Source organism: Hippocampus guttulatus, chromosome 18 (genome assembly GCF_054856545.1).
Source record: "Hippocampus guttulatus isolate MCC_2025c chromosome 18, RoL_Hgut_1.0, whole genome shotgun sequence".
NCBI classification, from domain to species: Eukaryota; Metazoa; Chordata; class Actinopteri; order Syngnathiformes; family Syngnathidae; genus Hippocampus; species Hippocampus guttulatus.
This window is the reverse complement of record NC_141278.1, coordinates 7411612-7417611: the sequence shown is the minus strand read 5'-3', so window position 1 is coordinate 7417611 and position 6000 is coordinate 7411612.

Genomic DNA, 6000 nt, shown 5'->3' with positions numbered 1-6000 from the left:
TTCTACCTCTCTTTATCATCGGCGCCTGACAGGTGCGCAGTCCTTGAAATGGCGGAATAATTTAGATTAAATTATTATATCATATATGTATAGTCACATACTTTGAGTGGTGTTACTTAAAGAGTGCATTTTGTGTGATTGAATATGTTGATGCTCATTGATAATCTGAATTGTTATCGACGACAGTCTGTGTACTAATGCAGATATAATTGAGAGTCTCTGTGTTCCCATCTGGCCTTAACCAAACAATGTATTCAAGTCTTCAAGCGGCCTGTGGGAGGGACCGGGAGCACATTAAAAGTACGGATGAATCCAGTCAGCCTGTTCACAGGCATCCAACACAGTGACGCTCGTGCACTTAGCATCACTTCTCAAGGGCGTAATTAGTAGGATGCTTGCGCGTTGTTTGTTTTCAGGCATGAGTAAAGTCTGTGGATCCTGATAATAGGCTTGGCTGGGAAGTGGAGTCGATTGGCCCTGCCTTCATCCTTGGAGTCCTGATACCACTTGTCAACAGCGTTGTTTATTTATTAATTTATTTTTTTTAGCCTCATGTGGCTATGTGAGCTATGGTCTCCGGCAGCACGTAGATAGGATTGTCAGCTACAAGGGCCTTTTATACTGTACTAGAGTTATTTTGTTTTTTTGTAGGAGAATCTGCCTCTCAAGATACACATACACAAAACAACTTCACAAATTTCGGATGCTTTTTTAATGAGCACTCGGGAGCCGAGCGGACTAATAATTGAATTGATGCATATCTGAAATTGGAAGCGTGGTGGGGAAAAGAAGACTTCAAAAGTGAAGAGACATCGCAAATCTTGTGCGATGTTATCTTGGCGGGCATTTCAAGGAGGGATTCTCAAAACCTTTCACGCCAAGTAATAACTCACCAATATGCCGCGCGCTCCAAGTGGCGCCATTAAAACGTAGTAGGTATGTTCTGTAAAAATGAGGCATGGCTTTTATTCCAAAAAAGTCGAACATAATTCCTACCATGGAAAGGGGGACAGGGTTGGGGATTACTGTCCAGTAACTAAGGGAGTGGACAAAACCAGCCAACTTAGTCACCTGGGCTTGTGTCGGCTTGTGTCATTTTCTTCTTCCACTGCATGCGTATGTTGGTGATTTTTTATTTTTTATTTAATTTTTTTCCTTTTCTCAGCAGTCCATTATTCTTGTATGAAGTCAGGTTGTGTACTATGTCTCATTAGCAGCTGAATGTTTTTCATTTCATGGGAAATTAGTTTTGACTGGATGCCAGCGAATTTAAGAAATCTCTGTGTCTTGAAAATGTGATGTTCGCAATCTCATCCGCTGCTTGCGGGGTTTTAGTATTCTATTGCGTGTTTATCCATTAGAGTTGCTCACAGTTCATGAAGTGCTTGCTCTTTCAATCCAACCGACGATTCTTAATGGGGACTCAACTAATTTAGGATTTGCAAATGTCAAAAGAGAAAATTCAGTTTGTTGTAGGCTGCGGGGCAAGTAAACCGGGCAACAGACACAGTTATGCTTCAGCACTTTTCAATTTGAGCTTGGTCTGCCTGAGCCTCGGGTGAATCGTTAAGGAAAGTCACATTAGGCATACTTGTTTAAATGCTGAGAGTCAGGCATCCCCTTTTTTTTTTTTGCCCCTTTGGCTTCCATTATGACAGAAATACAAAAGGAAAAAAAATCGACGTCGTTTTAGTTTTTCATCCGTTTCAAGACTGTAGTCCGAAAGCCAGTGTTGGTTTAATATTTTACACAGTTGGACCTTGGTCTGAATAAAACTCTCAGTTAAAACAAGCTAGGTGTCATCTTTCTGTGACATTTGGCAGATATTTGCACCAGCGGGAGTTTTTATTTTTACTCTCTGCCCTACAGTGGTCAAATAAGAATAGTATTCCAGAGGTGCACTCTCCCTTAGCAATGTGCTCAATTTGTTAATACATATTTTTCCACGTTTAAGCACATCACATTTATGACAATCATCGGGATTGTTCCTGCTGTGACTCCAAACGAGGCAGTCAGGAAAGTTACATCGGTTGTTACTCGACAGGAAGTAGAGACTGATGTACAACTGCTAGCTAGCTTCAGGCTAAAGTTTGATTTGTTGTCCTGAAGTCGGTTCATTAGCCTCTGTGTATTGCGGTTATGCGCAGACGATGCTTTGTCACATTGAGCCACGTTGTGACTGAAACAGCTTTTGAGTAAAGAATAAAATGTGACGAAAATGAATGAGCAATTATATCAGGACTAAAATGGCTGCCAAAAACACTGCTCTGTACCTTCTACCATTTTTCACGGGTTGAACTCCCAAGGGCACCATATTGCTGATTACACATATTAAAGGAAGGTGGAGGAAATTAACCAAATGCTGTATTAAATTACAAACTACAAAGAGATGAACGCGTTGCCCTTTATTTTACGCTCTAGGGCAAAGATTTTTCAAAATATTTCATAAATAAAAAAAAAGCAACATCATCAGACACGTGGCAGTTCTTTGCTATTGTAGTCCAGTGCTTTTAACATGTTGACGGTGTCTCTGTCTTGCTTTCTCCAGGGGCTAAAAAACTGCTGCTCTGACATGTCCCTGTGTCAGCAGTCGGGAGAGAAGATGGAACGTGTTCACGACTCCACATGCGGATCTCGCGCTTCACCGTAAGTGCAAAGTGACTTGGACCGCTCTCCTCTGTACTGTTGTCTTCTGTATCGCGCTTTGTATCACAAAGCCGCACTCACCGTGACTCACTTGACAGGTTTGAAGAATGTGAAGTGAAATACAGTAGTCTGCTGGAACAGGCACCGAGGCCAAAATAACGCCACGGTCAGGATATAAATATCAGGTGGCTGTCATCAACTTTATGGTACTTTGCGGAAACAAAACTTTGTTTGCTAGCTTACGAGCATGCCTTTACATTTTTTTTCTTTGAAAAATCAGCATCATTTATTGTTAACTTCAAAATTCAGCCACCCAATTTTAATCTGCACAATCAATCAAACGTGATGTTCATTTACCCCCAATTTGTTTAAAATCTTAAATAATCCAAGTTCGGTTCACATTTGGCAATTCTCCAGGGTGTTGTCGTCGTTTGTCTCCACCTGAAATTGGAAATATTTTGTAGGTACTTGTTCTAGACATGAATAATTACACCAAGTTCTTCCCGAAAACTAGTTAGTCGATAGTTGTCTCTCAACTGTGTCAAAAAATTTACGACCCACGGTTTGGTTGAACGTCTGCTTTTTATGATAGCTTCACAGTGAAGGTGCATCATAAGCTTTCTCGCAACTTTTGCATTTATGGGAAGTGAAACAGTTTCCTCATTTTGAAAATTTCCATTTGAGCTTAGAGGACTTTGTTGAACTAAAAAAAAAAAAAAAGCTGTCATTTGAATTTGAAGACCGTCTGGAAAGAAAATGGACTTTTATCAAGAAATGTTATTTGAGCAGTGAGCTCCAACTTTGTTTATCCTCCAGTCTTACGTTTTAATTTCCAGACTCCGCAGGGCTCCGGCACTGAAGACTAAGAGAGATTTCAATCCAAACATAAGATTTAAGCATGACTGTATCTTTTTTCGTCTCTCATTAAGTCCGTGTGTGCTTTTCCTAAATTCCATATAAATATCTGTTCTCTGCTTGCGTCTAAAAAATGAAGCGATCACGGCAGACAATACTTTCAGCATCGCTATCCACACAGTAATACGGTAAAAGTAGTTATTGTCTGATGCTGTGAATGCACGGTGACTTTTTAAGCGGCTTTAAAAAAATGTATATAGCTATTACTGCTCCACCCTATACCGGCCGCATGGACCACTTCTCAGACCACCATCATATGTGGCACTGCGTTGGTTGTTTTAATAGTGTTGCGTTCAAAACAGCTCTCCCAATTGAGTGTGCTGAGGCATTTGTCATCCGTGCAGCTTCAAGAGGGATTGAAGGGTTTGGGGACAAAGAAACGCTGATAGAGTGAGGCCAGGTGAAACCGTGTCAGGGTCAGACAAGTGGCTCTTTCAAAAGCATACATCCTGGGGGGGAGAAAAAAAAGAGACCGAAAATGTGGGTGACAACCTGCATTTGGAGCTGTATTCAAGTCGGGCCCACCACTATTTATGACACAGTTAAAATTGTGAACTTTTTATTTTTTTGGGGTTCTGTTTTGGTGTTCAAAACACTTTTGATAAATGTTAGACAGGATACAGTGTGTGTGTGTGTGTGTGTTAAGTTGGTTTAATTGGAGACAATAAAGGTGTAGCATGGAAAGATATCGATAAAGTCAAGGTGGAGTTCTGATTATTCCTTTTTTTTTTTTAGGTGTGTACTATGTCTCATTAGTAGCCCCCCCACCTCATTTGTGACTGTTCTCAGGGAATCTTATTTGTGGTCAGCCCGGCAGACCATATTCAGGGTGCCCCAATCGCCTTAAGCTGAGTTGTCGTCCAGTCCCTTGCAGCCCTGCACTGCATGAGCTGTGTGGACAATGGATGGATTAAAAAAAAAAAAAAGAGAGGAAGCAAGAGAAATTGGTTATGGACTCAGTCCAGTGACGTAAGGTGTCAGTTTCTCCCCCCCCCCCCCCCCCCCCCCCACACCAGCTACTAACAGCTTGGATCAATGAAACAATCCGTATGCCCCCACCCTAGTGCGTCTTTAGTTTGAACACAACCTGGGCCTGTTTTGGAGAAAGGATGGAGGTAGAGGGCACAGAGGCACCATTTTCATTTGGATGCGGAACTGTTAGTGACCCAAAGTGCCCATCATACCACGGTTATGCTTTGCTCATATGTTTGGCGATGTGGAAGTGGCTTGTGTCAGGGAGGTGGGGGGGGGGGGGGGGGGGGGGGGGATGACAATTGGCAAAGGAGAGTGACTAGTTGAGAGGAGGCCATTTCACGCAACGCGGCTTCCGGACGTCTGTTGTCAGGGATGCCGGAGAAAGGCTGCATCTCTTTCATAGCTGGCCAAACGAAGCAGCCGAGCATTAAAAGCCCCCTAGAAGACAATATCCTCGAACTGATGCCATGTGGGATGGCTTTCCTGTTCCCTGTGCTGAAGCCCGTCGACCTGAAACCATTCATACAAACCTTCACCACACAATTTGACACATTTTGAAGAATCACAAGGTTGGCATTGTTTTCGCGTATGTCTGCATTCGCCGTGGTGTCACAAAAGCCAATAGAATAATTACAAGGAGGCGCAGCGCACTTTCTAGAAAATTAGACTCGGAAGAGCGTTCATCATTAGATTGCGCGTCGTTACGCCTTTGCCTTGGGAATTCTGCAGGTAAAGCGAAATACAGCAAAGTATTAAAAAAAAGTGGGAAGGGTTACAGCAAACACTGCAGCAGCGAAATGTTTCACCTTTCCGTGATTCAGAAGCGCTGATGTGACTGCGAGATAACATTATTTTTTTTCACGTATGCTCTCTGCACTTGGCTGTATACCGACATTTATACTCATAAACCTTCGTCCTCCTCCCGTCTACCTGAACAATTACCCGAAAGCCGTTTCTGTGGATTTTAGATTTTTGTTGCGCGCTTGCTTCGCCTTTTCCTTTTTGTTTCGACTGTAATGAAGAAAAAGAGACTGGTTGGATTTCCAGCACGCCTGTGAGGCGATATTGCTTTCATCACTCTTTCAGAGCACACCATTAGGACTTACCTCTGACCCCTGAGAGAGAATTAAAAAAAAAAATCTGCCATTTTCTGTGTCATACTTGCCACACCCTCAAACCTGCTCATTTATTCTACACGACTGAAATGTTAAGGAAAAGAGGAGCTTGGACACATTTGAACATATCGTTGACAAAACATTTCATGAAACACCTTAGATTTCCTTTGACAATTTTGCAATTGACTTTTATCATTCACATATATCCATTGCAACTGCTTCCACTGATTGTACAAAGGCACAAAACTTTAACAAGTAATTGCTATTGAAAAATATAGTCATGCATTTTAAGATGAAACGAGATTTACAAAGAAAGGAATTTTGAAACCATTTACACACGTGCATACAA